The sequence below is a fragment of the Cupressus sempervirens genome, chromosome 8 (genome assembly GCF_028749045.1).
Source record: "Cupressus sempervirens isolate cs-2001-9-10 chromosome 8, ASM2874904v1, whole genome shotgun sequence".
Classification (NCBI taxonomy): Eukaryota; Viridiplantae; Streptophyta; class Pinopsida; order Cupressales; family Cupressaceae; genus Cupressus; species Cupressus sempervirens.
The window spans coordinates 86,693,022-86,706,863 of NC_143125.1; the positions used below are offsets into that span (position 1 = coordinate 86,693,022).

General features: G+C 37.2%; 1 pseudogene; it reads right to left on the reverse strand.

Moving 5' to 3' along the window:
• Positions 1-6,419, reverse strand: part of LOC149541756 (uncharacterized) — a 36,844-nt pseudogene extending 30,425 nt beyond the window's left edge.
• Between the last annotated feature and the right edge of the window lie 7,423 nt (positions 6,420-13,842).

A 13,842-nucleotide genomic window follows, 5' to 3' on the forward strand; every position in this document is an offset into this window, starting at 1 on the left:
TATTTCTGACCTGAAAATAGCAGTAGTATTTATGGGTAGCTTGGATAGCTGTTCGTCCTTATCTATGTATAGCAGCATTAGTTATGGGTAGTTTGGATAGCTGTTTGTCCACTTGCCGAGAATTAGTAAATAGTTGTTGCAAGGATAATTATTTACTAATTTTAGTGATTCCCTTTTGGACACCTTGCAACCAATTCTATTATTGGCTGTCGAGTTGTCTTAATCTCAGCCGTTGGTTTGATTTAATCTCGGTCGTTGGTTTTTCCAACAGGGTAGTATAAAAAGGGGTCATTGGGTCATTTGGAAAAACAAGTTTTTGGAGAAACATTTTGCAGTGATAGTAAATTGTCTTGCAGTGTTAGCAAGGGCACAGTGTTAGCGTGGGGATAGCAGTGGGGAATATCAATGGGAGAAATTAGGAGGTTATCAGAGTTCTGCCAGTGAGAGGCAAGGAATTTTGTATCTCTTGATTTGTTGAAGTTTAATATAATTCCTCATCTGTAGAACTGGTTTTCCCTTAGGGATTTTTTTCAGGGACAATTCGTCTAAAAATATTGTGTTCATTGTGTTGCACATTTATTTTCGTATTTTATATGTGAAGTTGCAGTTGTGTTATTTTTCAATATTAGCTGAAAATTTATTTTCAGCAGTTTAATAATCGTTTATGATAGGAGACTAATAATCAGTGACTGCAATAGTTAGATTTTTCACATGGTATCAGAGCATTGTTAAGGGTAGAAGAGTTTTGCCCTAGGAAAGAAATTTTGATCTCTTTAGATTTATTATTGCTTTAAACCCTTGAGATGGCTTCAGTTGGTTTGAGAGATCAGGATAGATTGGATGGTGCCTCAAATTTTGGTGTCTGAAAGGCCAGAATTTCTTTATTGTTGGAAGAGAATGGTATCAAAGATTATGCTACCAGTGTTGTACCTATACCAACGGATGCAACACAGCTTGCAACATATAGGAAGGACGATGCCAAGGCGAGGAGGATAATCCTTGATGGTGTCAAGGATCATATTGTTCCACATATCTCGGAGCTAGATACAGCAAAGAAGATGTGGGACGCCATTCTGAATTTGTACCAAAATGCTACCACCAATAGGAAGTTGATTCTCAAAGAGAAGCTAAAGAATACCCGAATGAATCAGGGAGAAGACGTCACAAGTTACCTCACCAGGCTTAGACTTGTCAAAGATGAGTTAGCAACTGTTGGAGATAGCCCTAGTGATGACGAGCTAGTGAGAATAGCCCTAAATGGGTTTACTAAACAATGGAGTGTCTTTGTTCAAGTTGTCAGTGGACGAGATACTTTACCGAGTTGGGATCGACTATGGACTGATTTCACTTAGGAGGAGTTTAGACTAAGTCTTGTCAATGGGGCCAACAAGAGTCATAAAAATGAGGTGGAACAAGAGAACGTTGTCCTAGCGGGTAAAGGGAAAGCAAAGAAGGGATCTAGCAAAGGATCAAATTCACAGAGTGAAAAGAAGAAGAAGGACCTTTCTACGGTCAAGTGCTTTGAATGTCACGAGTTTGGCCACTATGTCAGTGATTGCCCAGAGAGGAAGAAGGGTAAGAAGCAGGTGGCAGCTTCAGCAAGTGCAGAAGAACTCTCCAGTAGAATGGAAGATGAGTTTGCACTCATAGCTTGTATGGTTAGCTCAACCTCACAGTGTGTTTGGTATATAGATAATGGGGCATCATTTCATATGACAAGAGTTAGAGAGTACTTCTCCAGTTACAAGGAGGAGGACACCAACATCCAGATTTCTATGGGAAACTTGTCCAAACTCAACCCTATTGGGAAAGGGACTGTTCAATTTCAGAGGGAGAATGGAAAGATAATCCCACTTCATGATGTCTTGCATGTGCCAGGCTTAGGTATGAATTTGATTTCTGTATCTGTTCTTCAGGATAGGGGGTATAATGTACTCTTTAGAGGGACAAATGTGTTGATTAAGCACAAGGATTGGAAATCACCCATAACTATTGGAGTTAGGAGTGGTCGCCTTTATAGATTGTAGTTTGATACTGCTAAGGCACTTATGAGCAACAATAATCCTAGAGATCTTGGAGAGCTATGGCACATAAGGATGGGCCATATTCATCATGGAGCACTTAGATTGCTTCGTGAGACAATGACAAGTGTTCCAGAGGTGAGCACAGAGCATGACGATGTATGTAAGGGATGTGTGTTGGGGAAGTTTGCGAAAGCATCTTTTCCAAGGAGTGACACCAAATCTAAGAGTGTTCTTGATCTAGTACATTTAGATGTTTGTGGACCAATGTCGACGAAATCTCTCAGAGGATATGAGTACTATGTTACTTTTATTGATGACTTCTCTAGAAAGACCTAGATATTCTTCTTGAAGACTAAGGATGAGGTTTTCAGTCGATTCCAAGAGTTCAAGGCTCTTGTGGAGAACTCGACAGGAAAGAAGATAAAGGTTCTTCGGTCAGACAATGGAGGCGAGTACAAAAAAAATGTCTTCCAGGAGTTCTGCACCAGAGAAGGAATCAAGAGAGAATGGACTGTTCCTTACAATCCACAACAGAATGGAGTTGCTGAGAGGAAGAACCGTTCTATATCGGAGGCAGCAAGAGCTATGCTACATGACCAGGACATGCCCCGTTACTTATGGGCAGAGGCGTGTAATACAATAGTCTACATTCAGAATAGAGTTCCACACAAGGTGCTAGGGAAGATGACACCAGAGGAGGCTTTCATAGGGAAGAAGCCAGATGTTAGTCACTTCAGGATATTCGAGAGTTTGGCATATTGCCATATTCCTAGAGATACACGTACAAAGTTAGATTAGACTGCAGAGAGGGGGTACTTTGTTGGGTATAGTGAGACCTCAAAGGCATACAGGATTTTCATTCCAGGGATTAAAAGAATTATTGTCAGACGGGGTGTCAAGTTCATGGAGGACAAGGCATTCAGGAGATCCAGAGATTTGCCAGCAGATGATCAGAGTGAGCAGCCAACAGAAGCTCCAAGACCAAGTCAAGAGCAACAAAGCTCAAGTACAGTTACCAGTACGAGTGTAGACTCAGCTAGTGAAGATTCACAGAGTATGGAGCAATAGGTGCAATAGGAAATGCATCTAGAAGACTTAGAGGTTGACATTTTATCTTCTATAGTTGGCAGCGGGAACCATGTGGTTCCAGATACACAAAGGGATACTTAGGAGTTTGTGAGAGCTCCTAGGAAGAGTGCTAGACAACGAAGACAACCAACCAAGTTCAATGACTATGTGGCATTAGTTAGTCAGTTGGTAGATAGTGAGCCTTCTAGCTATTAGGAAGCTGCAGAACATCAAGTATGGCGAGATGCTATGGTTGAGGAATATTCTTCAATAATGCAGAATGATGTGTGGGAGGTAGTACCTAGACCAACAGATAGGACTGTAGTTGGATCACGCTGGATCTATAAGATAAAGCACGATGCAGATGGTAGCATCGAGAAATACAAGGCGAGGTTTGTGGCAAAGGGGTTCTCTCAGAAGGAGGGAATAGACTATGAGGAGACATTTGCTCCAGTTGCCAGGTATACTTCTATATGAGCTGTAATCTCACTTGTAGCACAGATGGGATGGCAGATCCATCAAATGGATGTCAAGACAACATTCCTTAATGGTGAGTTGAAGGAGGAGGTATACATAGAACAACCAGAAGGCTTTGTAGCACACAACAAAGAGACTCACGTGTGCAGATTGAAGAAAGCATTGTACGGACTCAAGCAGGCTCCTAGAGCGTGGTATGAGGGCATTGATACATACTTGCAGAAAATGGGTTTTTGTGAAGAGTGAAGCAGATGCTAACCTCTACTACTTGATGGTTGGGAGTGAGATTCTCATTCTTGTTCTTTATGTGGATGACCTATTTCTTACAGGTTCACTAGAGCTCATAGTGGATTGCAAGAGGAACCTTGCAGAAGAGTTCGAGATGAAGGATTTAGGACTTATGCACTACTTTCTAGGCATGGAAGTGTGGCAGACAGATGGGGAGATTTTTCTTGGTCAAGGAAAATATTGCATTGAAATCTTGAAGAAATTTGGGATGGAGGATTGCAAAGCCATGTCTACACCCATGATCACGAATTGGAGGAAGGTAGATACAACTAAGGAGAAAGATGTAGATCCCACTTTATATAGACAATTGATTGGTTCACTTTTGTATTTGGTCAACACTAGATCAGGTATAGCATTTGTAGTAAACTCTCTTAGTCAGTTCATGGTTGAACCAAAGAGAATGCATTCGATAGCGGCTAAGCATGTGCTGCGTTACTTGCGTGGTACAATCGAGTATGGGATCAAATATGTTCGAGGTGAAGGTATCACGTTGATAGGCTATACTGACGCAGATTGGGCAAGAAGTACAATAGACAAAAGGAGCACTTTAGGTGTTGTTTCAGCTTGGGATCAGGAGTTGTATCTTGGTTCAGTAGGAAGCAAAAGTCTGTGGCTCTAAGTTCACTAAAAGCAGAATACATAGCAGCTAGCATGGCGACATGTGAAGCTATATGGCTTCGAAAGTTGTTAGTAGCCTTGTTTGGTCAGAAGGTTGAGATTACTGTGATACATTGTGACAATCAGAGTTGCATCAAGTTGTCTGAGAATCCAGTGTTTCATGATAGGTCTAAACATATAGATATCAGATATCACTTCATCAAGGATTGTGTACAAAGGGGAGTTGTTCAGCTACAGTACATACCTACAGAGGAGCAAGTAGCAGACATTCTGACTAAGGCATTGGGGAAGACAAAATTTATCTTCTTCAGAGATAAGTTAGGTGTCCTGCAGAATAGCTTCCTCGCTAAGAGGGAGTGTTAATTATTGTTAGTTGGATTGCTGTTATTTTTGACCCGAAAATAGCAGTAGTATTTATGGGTAGCTTGGATAGCTGTTCATCCTTATCTATGTATAGCAGCATTAGTTATGGGTAGTTTGGACAACTGTTTGTCCACTTGCCAAGAATTAGTAAATGGTTGTTGCAAGGATAATTATTTACTAATTTTAGTGATTCCCTTTTGGACACCTTGCAACCAATTCTATTATTGGCTGTCGAGTTGTCTTAATCTCAGCCGTTGGTTTGATTTAATCTCGATCGTTGGTTTTTTCAACAGGGTAGTATAAAAAGGAGTCATTGGGTCATTTGGAAAAACAAGTTTTTGGAGAAACATTTTGCAGTGATAGAAAATTGTCTTGCAGTGTTAGCAAGGGCACAGTGTTAGCGTGGGGATAGCAGTGGGGAATATTAGCTGGAGAAATTAGGAGGTTATCGGAGTTCTGCCAGTGAGAGGCAAGGAATTTTGTATCTCTTGATTTGCTGAAGTTTAATATAATTCTTCATCTGTAGAACTGGTTTTCCCTTAGGGGTTTTTTTAGGGACAATTTGTCCGAAAATATTGTGTTCATTGTGTTGCATATTTCTTTCCGTATTTTATAAATGAAGTTGCAGTTGTGTTATTTTTCAATATTAGCTGGAAATTTATTTTTAGTAGTTTAATAATCGTTTATGATAAGAAATTAATAATCAGTGACTGCAATAGTTAGATTTTTCACACCCCATCCGTTTCCTCCTCCACCGGGATTCATAAAAGATTGCAAAACACTCCCAAACACTGTTTGCATAATCATTCCTATCACCGGCCTCGCAAACACATTACCACTGTTGTTGTTATATGGCTGTTGAAATGGCGGGTGTTGCTGATGCCCTCCACCATTATTCACATATGCCCTGTTTATGGCTCGAGATGTTTCATTCAGCAGAGATTCTCTTACCACAGGTATTTGTGTGCACTTCACGTGGGAATCAAAGTGGCACTCAGAACAGTGATAATGCCAACATCCTCCGCTTATCTGGCACACATTACAGCGAAATTGTCTACTCTGATAGGGAGGAATAAAGGAAAGAAGCAACTTATGCCTCTGATGATGTGGATGATTATATTCCATGGGCAGATTTGCACAGGAGGGATGCAGATCAAGGCGACAAATAGAGCAGCGGACGGAGAAGCCTTGACTAATGGGTTGCCAACAGGCATTGCATCTACAAGTTCCTGTTAAACATTATAAAGGAAGAAATTAAGTTTAGAAAAATTATGACTATTTAATATTTTTAGTCTCGAAATCAAATTAGTATGGTAGTTAAGCAAGTCGATACCTGATGGTGCATAATTCAGTTGGAGAAGGTGAGCATCAGCGGGATGGAGGGATTTGTGAGCAGGTCAAGTGGAGGAGGAAATTACAGGGGTGACAATGGTAGGCCAAACCTCCTCCAATGGGTTTCATGCATCCACTGCAACACTTGTCAATTGCTCCTCGCCCTTGTATTGTTGTGAGCTCCATGATGCAGCGAGGATGGTTGAAATGAGCAATCTCTCTTGCACTTGCAAAGTCCAAGTTCGCCATGTTGATAGTCTCCTGGTTTGGATTCAACTATCTCGAGAAGTCTTACCAGAGGTTTTTGATTTGGGTGCACAATTTTGTTGATGAACATGGAATGGAATAGAAGTTGTAGCTCTTTTTATAGAGTTTGGAAACCCCCTAATCATTTGGATTTAAAATTCTCCTCCATTAAAGTCTAGAAAAGTTCAGCCGTCTTGTAAGGTTCTTGGTAGCATCTAAGAAATGGTAGACTTTTCCATATGTAGCTGAGGTGGGAAACGAGGAGCAGGAAAATTCCAAACAGGCAAGGGGAAGACTCATTCCATTTCACTGAAATCTCGCTACAACTCTCATATTTTATATGTTATATGTGGTGTTTTAACATTAAAAATTGTTAATGAATATTTTGTAATCTTGATTGCAATTAATATTTTGACTGGGCAAGTGTTAATCAGATGAAGATCATCAATTTAGAGTAATGATATCTTCCTCAAGTCAATGACGTATGAAAGGCTTATGAACCTCGTAAATTTTAGTATTTCTAAACTATTCAACAAAATAGTTTATTGTATTTCTTAAATTAAAACAACCATCTTAATATTTGTTTATATATATATATTTTGATGATTTTGATAAATTATTATTGTATTGATAAAGGAATCAATTCGGTATGAAGTTGGTGACTTATTTTTATAGTTTTCAACTTTTTCCATTTATACCATATTATATCATATTTTCAATTTTGTATTTATTTCGATAATTTATTATTGTATTGATAAAGGAATCAATTGTGTATCAAGTTGGTGATTTATTTTTATAGTTTTCAAATTTTCTTATTATATCATATTTTTAGTTTTGTATTTATTTTGATAATTTATTATTTTATTGATCAAGGAATCAATTTTGTATCAAGTTGGTGACTCATTTTTATAGTTTTCAACTTTTCCTATTTATAACATATTATATCTTATTCATCTATAGTTGAACACTTTTTACATGTATTCAACATATATTGCCCTCCCTCCATATTGAGACAATTATTCTATACATTAACTTCATTATTTTGTTACCTAGGTCATTCTCAATAGTGTGCATTTATCTATTGTCAAAATATTTGACCTCCAAATTCATAAAATTCATATTAAATTTAGCATTCTCTGGTACATAGCATCAAGCATTCTCCTTGCTTAGGATCTGCAAAACTTGATGTAGCGGAGTTCACATTGTGACTATCTTCTTCTTGCACTAACTGAACCCTCCTATCACCGCCTTGGTTACTTGACCCTTTCTTCTCAGGGCACCTATGAGATGGATGACCAACTTGTTTACAGTTGTAGCATCTACCAGTGAAAATGCCAAAACAAATACCACTAAATCGCCTTATGTTATTTGGTTTTCTCCCTTTGAAAGCTCATCTTTGGCTTGATTCAATTTCCTACTCTTAATGATTGCTCTCTCTTAGTGGTTTGACAGTTTGCCCCCTCCCAGAATTACCTCTTTTCCTAAATTTCTTTCCTCCAGTCGTGTTCTACTATTCTCCATTTCTCCTTTTCCTATCCTCTATCTTGAGTTCCATTTGGAAAGATTTGTACATTATGTTAGCTGAGAAGAGAGTTACTTCATCCTAAATGCTATATCTTAGGCCATTGATGTATTTGGCCACTTTTTCCTTCTCATTTTTTGATTATTTGGCTCTGAGAGTTAGTTTGTAACACTCCTAAGTTTATGCACCACATCCAAATTATTTTGTCTAAGATTTTGAATTTTTCTATGTATGACTATCTCATAGTTATCCAAAAAAATCTTCTTTTTGAATTCTACCATCCTTCTCCTCCATGTAGAAATGGGGTTTTCCCCATCATCTATCCTCTTACTCTGTATGAAGTTCCACCAATTGAGGGTAGACTCTTTGTCTTAGATTTGACAACCCTTACCTTCTAGTTCTTAGGGATCTCCTCACATCCAAAATGGTTCTCTAATGCCTCTAACAAGTCCATCACTTCCTCATGGTTCATCTTCCCAGTGAAGACATGTATATACTATCACTAGGTTAAGGGTATGTATGAAGATCAACAAACTCTAATCACTCTTGTTCTTGATTATTATTCTCTTCCCCTTCTTCATCTTCAAAGATCTCTTCATCTTCTTGTTCCTTATATTCTAACTTCTTGACTTTTTCTTCCAGGGCTTTATTTGTCTCTTATACTTCTTAGAGTCTCTTGGAAATCCCTATAGTCATCTTCTTTAGAGGAATTATTCTAGCCCCTCCTTTACTTTCCTTTCCTAACATGGGCTATCTTCAAAAAACTCTCCCATAATCGCTACTGCTCTGGTACCACTATGATGAAGAGTGGTGAGAAATGAAAGCAATGATGAGTTTTACTATACTTCAAGGATAAGCATACTCAACTTCTAAACACCTCTCTAAACAACTCACCCTATCATGGATGGAAATAGATCTTCCCTCTAATCTATTTAAGTTTCTTTAAATCATTTTAGAGATGAGAAACAAGCTAGGACAAATTTGTCTTAGGGCATCTCACTCCACAATCATCCAAGGTTTCATCTTCAACATGGTATTTGCACAAGTATTAAAATATGACTCCTAGGGGATGGATTAGGGTTGACTTAAATTTACTATACAAATTCATGGCAACTCCAACCAATTCCCAAAACCATTTTTTTCATATCTTCAATATGACAATTTTAGACCTATTTGACTAGGCTTCCTAGTAGCCCTATCACAAAGGGTTTTCCCAAATATTTTTTATAAATTCCATTAAAGGATATAATGAACCAATTATAATTTCTGATACCCTTTTGGAAGATATGTGAGAATCCAAACTTTCAAACCTGAACTCAAATATTCTACTCCTAAATTAGAGACCGGTCACCAAGGCCTATTCGCTTAATTAAGCCCAATTTTCAAAGGAACTGCCTTTCAAAAGCATCAAAAAGTGAATTCAAAACTTGGAAAGTGTGTAGACAAGTACATAAACACATAATCCACCCTTTTTTAATTAGTCCATCCCCTAATGCTAACTATGCACCAATTTGCTATCATAGGGACCAAGAACACGAGACTTGCTTGGCCTAGGACTTGGTGGTGAAAATAGAAGCCTAAATCCAATAGGTCTTCAAATTGGGAATCATAGATCATACCATCCCTACTTTAGTTTCACCAATGATCATATAGGAATTCCAATGATGGAAATGCAAGTTAGGGCTCCATCTTTGAGAAACCCTTATGTGGTGAGGGTTTGTGATTAACCTACACAAAAAATAGAGACATCTCCAATAAAACTTCACAAAATAGATTAGACCAATTGAATTTGATTCAAAAACCACTCCTCTATCTAAACATGCCAAAACTTTAATACATCTAATCACAAGATGTTTGTACAAGATAGGGAATCAAGCAGAAATTTCAAGTTATATATTGATCAAAATGCCACCAAATGTACACTTTTGATTGTGCCATAAAAAAGATACTTAAATATCCTCCCCTCTAACACCCTTTTTTTTTTTCAAACATACATTTCTATTTGGGAGTGATGTTGGAGCATGTTGGATTTCCTTGGTGACTACTTTGGAGTTCATGGAAGAAGGCTCAATAGTTACTTTGGATGGTGCTTGGACTGGTACTCAGTTGATGAAGAGGTGCTTGGTAGAGGTTACTCGGTCATCTCTTGGCAGTTCTTGGTTGAGAACTTGGTGGATGGATGGACTTGGTGATCCTAGAGGTGCTCGATTATTGAAGGAGCTTGACATGGATTGGGGCACTCGGTTATCGAAGGAGCTTGATGCTGCTTGTGGGAACTCAACACACATTGGAAGCTCGGTGTAGCTTGGTTGCAATGTTGCCCAAGTTTCTCGGTCATTGAAGGGACTCGATCTACAAAGGAGGAAATAAAAAATAGTGTTTCCTGAGTTTCTTGGTTATTGAAGGAGGACTCAACATATACCAGGGAGCTTGATTGGTTCAATTGCTTTGCAGCTCAGTCGATGATGAAGCTCGATTATGCTTGGTGGAATGCTAATGCTCAGTGGTGGTTTCTGACACTCAATTTGGTCTTGGTCTCTATAGTGCTCAAGTTATTTGTGAGCCAAATTTTGGAATTTAAGTTGTGTTGTAGCTAACTTGTGGCTTGCATGGGCATTTAATGTAAAGGTTTATTTTAATACGTAATGGGCTAGGTCGACATGTGGCTATGTTGGGTATAAGTAGGGGAGTCTTGTGGATTCTTTAAGCATTCATTCATTTGGAGGAGTGAGTCAGATTAGAGAGTCATCCAGCTTGGAGAAGAGAATGAAGTATAGGAGCAAGATTTGAAGGGCTAGTAGCCAAGGCTTGGTAAACCAAGAGATTGGTTAGTGGGCTTGCGAGCACAAGTTGATATTTTCTTGAGGTTTTCTGCCAGAGTGTGGATCTGAACTAGCTGGGATTAGTGTATAGTTATATCTTAAGGGATCTTGTAGAACTATTTTGTAATTGCTCTTGTATTTGGCCCTAACCTGGAAGGCCTTATAGCCAGGCATATTGCATGTAAACAATTATATTTATGAATAAAGTTTTATGACTTGGTATCGGATATTTCTTTGTTTTTGTATTTCTTCCATGTGGTTATTTGCAAGGATCCCGATTACCTCTAGTAGGTGTACCCTCAGATTCTCACTATGTCAGGGAGGTTAGTTTTGTAAGTTTATATTGCACTTAAAAGTTGTAAAAGTAGTGAAAATAACTTTTACAACTTTGACAACATTTCAACATTTTTACAACCTTTATTCATAAATATCCTTTATGAACTAAAAATGGATAATTTGAGCCTAAAAAAACTTACTAAATGAAAAATTATGAAATTTATCTCTCCTACAACCCTTTTAACAAAGTTTGACAATAGGGTTTGTAAGTGCACACTTGTGACGAATGACCTTACAAATGAGGTCAACTTATTACAAAATGTGATCCAATAGATCAAGACTCCTTATTTACTCCTAATAATAACTCAAGGGATGTTGATTATTCTCCAATCCTTTATACTTGAAATAGGATCAGTAATCTATGAACATATGACCTAATAGATTCATCTTCTTGCATTCTAGCACTTTCAAGCTTATATTTCCAATTTTGTAACATAGTCTTCTTTGTGTATTCATCACCTTCATAAAGTCTTTCTAATCTAATCCAAATTTCATGAGCAAGATCAAGACCCTTTTTCTAAAAAAAAATTGATTATGGAAGTGCAAAGACTAGTGCTTCTCCAACATACATGTTATACATAAAGTTCTTTTTATCAACTACACATGAAGGTAGATCACTTTCCTTCTTCACAACAGTATTAATCTTTATAATCAACTAATACTCAATCCCCATTCAAATTAAACGAGTATGCATCTTATCCTTCCAACTTTCATAGTTATCTCCATCACATCTTATACTCTCCTTCATGGATGCCATGGATCTTCTCAAGCTGCTAATCTTCCTTATCAAAGAGGACTTGATGCTTTGATATCAATTTTTAGAAAGTAAAGTCCACACACACAACTAAGAGTTTAAGGTGGGAGGGTGGGAGGAGGAGATGAATTAGTTGTGACCAAGTTAAACTTAAATCCAACTTATTATGTCCAACTTTAATTACAAAAATAATGAAGCATAACAAGAGATAAACCATGCACAATGACACAATGATTTTCTAACTAGAGAAACTCTAAATTAGAGGGAAAATCGTGGTGGGGATGATACCCACAAGATAGTGTACTAATATATAAGTTCCTTGTGAATAGATGTGACTCTTTTATGAGTCAAATATAATGTAATCAATACAATAGTTCATGTTAAAGGAAATATCCCTATTAGGAGATCTGGAACCCTATTAGAAGGCTCAAACCCTATTAAAGGCTGATAGGAAGACAACTAGACCCATTTTCTTACTTCAGTCAACAACAAAGAGTAGATCTATAGGATAACAAATTCAAAGTATTGAACTGACCAATACTACAACTTAATTGCCAATATAGTTCCTTTGAAGTGCAAAACCAATAACCAACTAAATCTCTATTCTACTTTGATCAAACTCGCATCCTCTGACCACATCCATAATTTTACATGTGATATATTATGATAATTAAATCGATGAAAACCATCTTTCCTTTATACCCTATCCTCATAACTAATTAGATCATCCTAGTAAAGCTTCCATAATGTACAATTAGTTACATAGGAACTAAATAATGCTTACACACCTTCTAAAGTTTCATTTCAAATATTACATTAAAGCTCCCACACGATACAATACAATTCACAAAATATTCAATAAGAATCAACACATTACATTAACATAATTGACTACCAGTAAAATATATCACACATTTTACTTCAACAACATCTCTAGGATTCTCTCTAAGCCTGTCTATCATGGACACAAATTTACAAACATGTCTTCAACTATGATCCAAACTTACTAATTTTAATTCCACTTCACTGATAAGATACAACCAATTTTTTGACATATATATGTCTAATAATATTTCCTACACACTAGACTTAGATACCAATCTTCACTAAATGAATTGTAACTCATCCAATACTCAAAATAAACATGAGCGAATATAGATGTAGCACCTATTCTCATTCATGAACATAATCCTAAGCTTACATAGCTTAACTTGTTCTTTGCCAACTTTGTTCTTCCAATAAACCTCTATGATATACAAAACCCCTATCTAACTTGAACTAAAGAATATATGTTGACATCAATGACAAAACCTATCATCAATACAACACATAACTAGCATATCCAAGCACCAACTAGAACTATATTCCTAACAGTAATTGACATAAAATTTATGTTACTAGTTATGCTCCTAACTTATGCTCCTATCCAAATCTACCCAGTCCTAATTTTTGAAGATGTATACCATCCTTAGGTTCCAAAGAATACCTAATCCTATAGAGGATCCCATTTATATCTTTCTAACTAGTTTCTAAACACCTTAGAACTTTATACTAAATACTTCTAGATCCTCACAAGCTAACTTAGTTTCCTAGGACATATTAATTCCCATCTTAAATGTCTTAATGTAAAAATTAACTAAGCATTGTTTTCAAGGGGCATTGAGGTCCCTAAAATTCCATGTTATGAGCTTCATGACTCATTGAGATGACATTTCCCCTTTCCAACATATATTGTAGTTATCTTGGATTGGCCCATTGCTTGCACATCTTGCTTCCTAAGGCCATTTAATGTTTTTCTTCTTCTAATCAACCTCCTACTAATCCTTTCATAATCAACATCCTCTTTTGTCAATCTAGTTTGGGCTAGACTAAGATTTCTACCCCAATCAACATCCTTTTTTGGATTATTATATATATTAAGGTTTAACTCATCCTCCTTATTGAGTGCAAAAACTACTCTCCAAAGCATGAATTCTATCTTGATCACCTTCT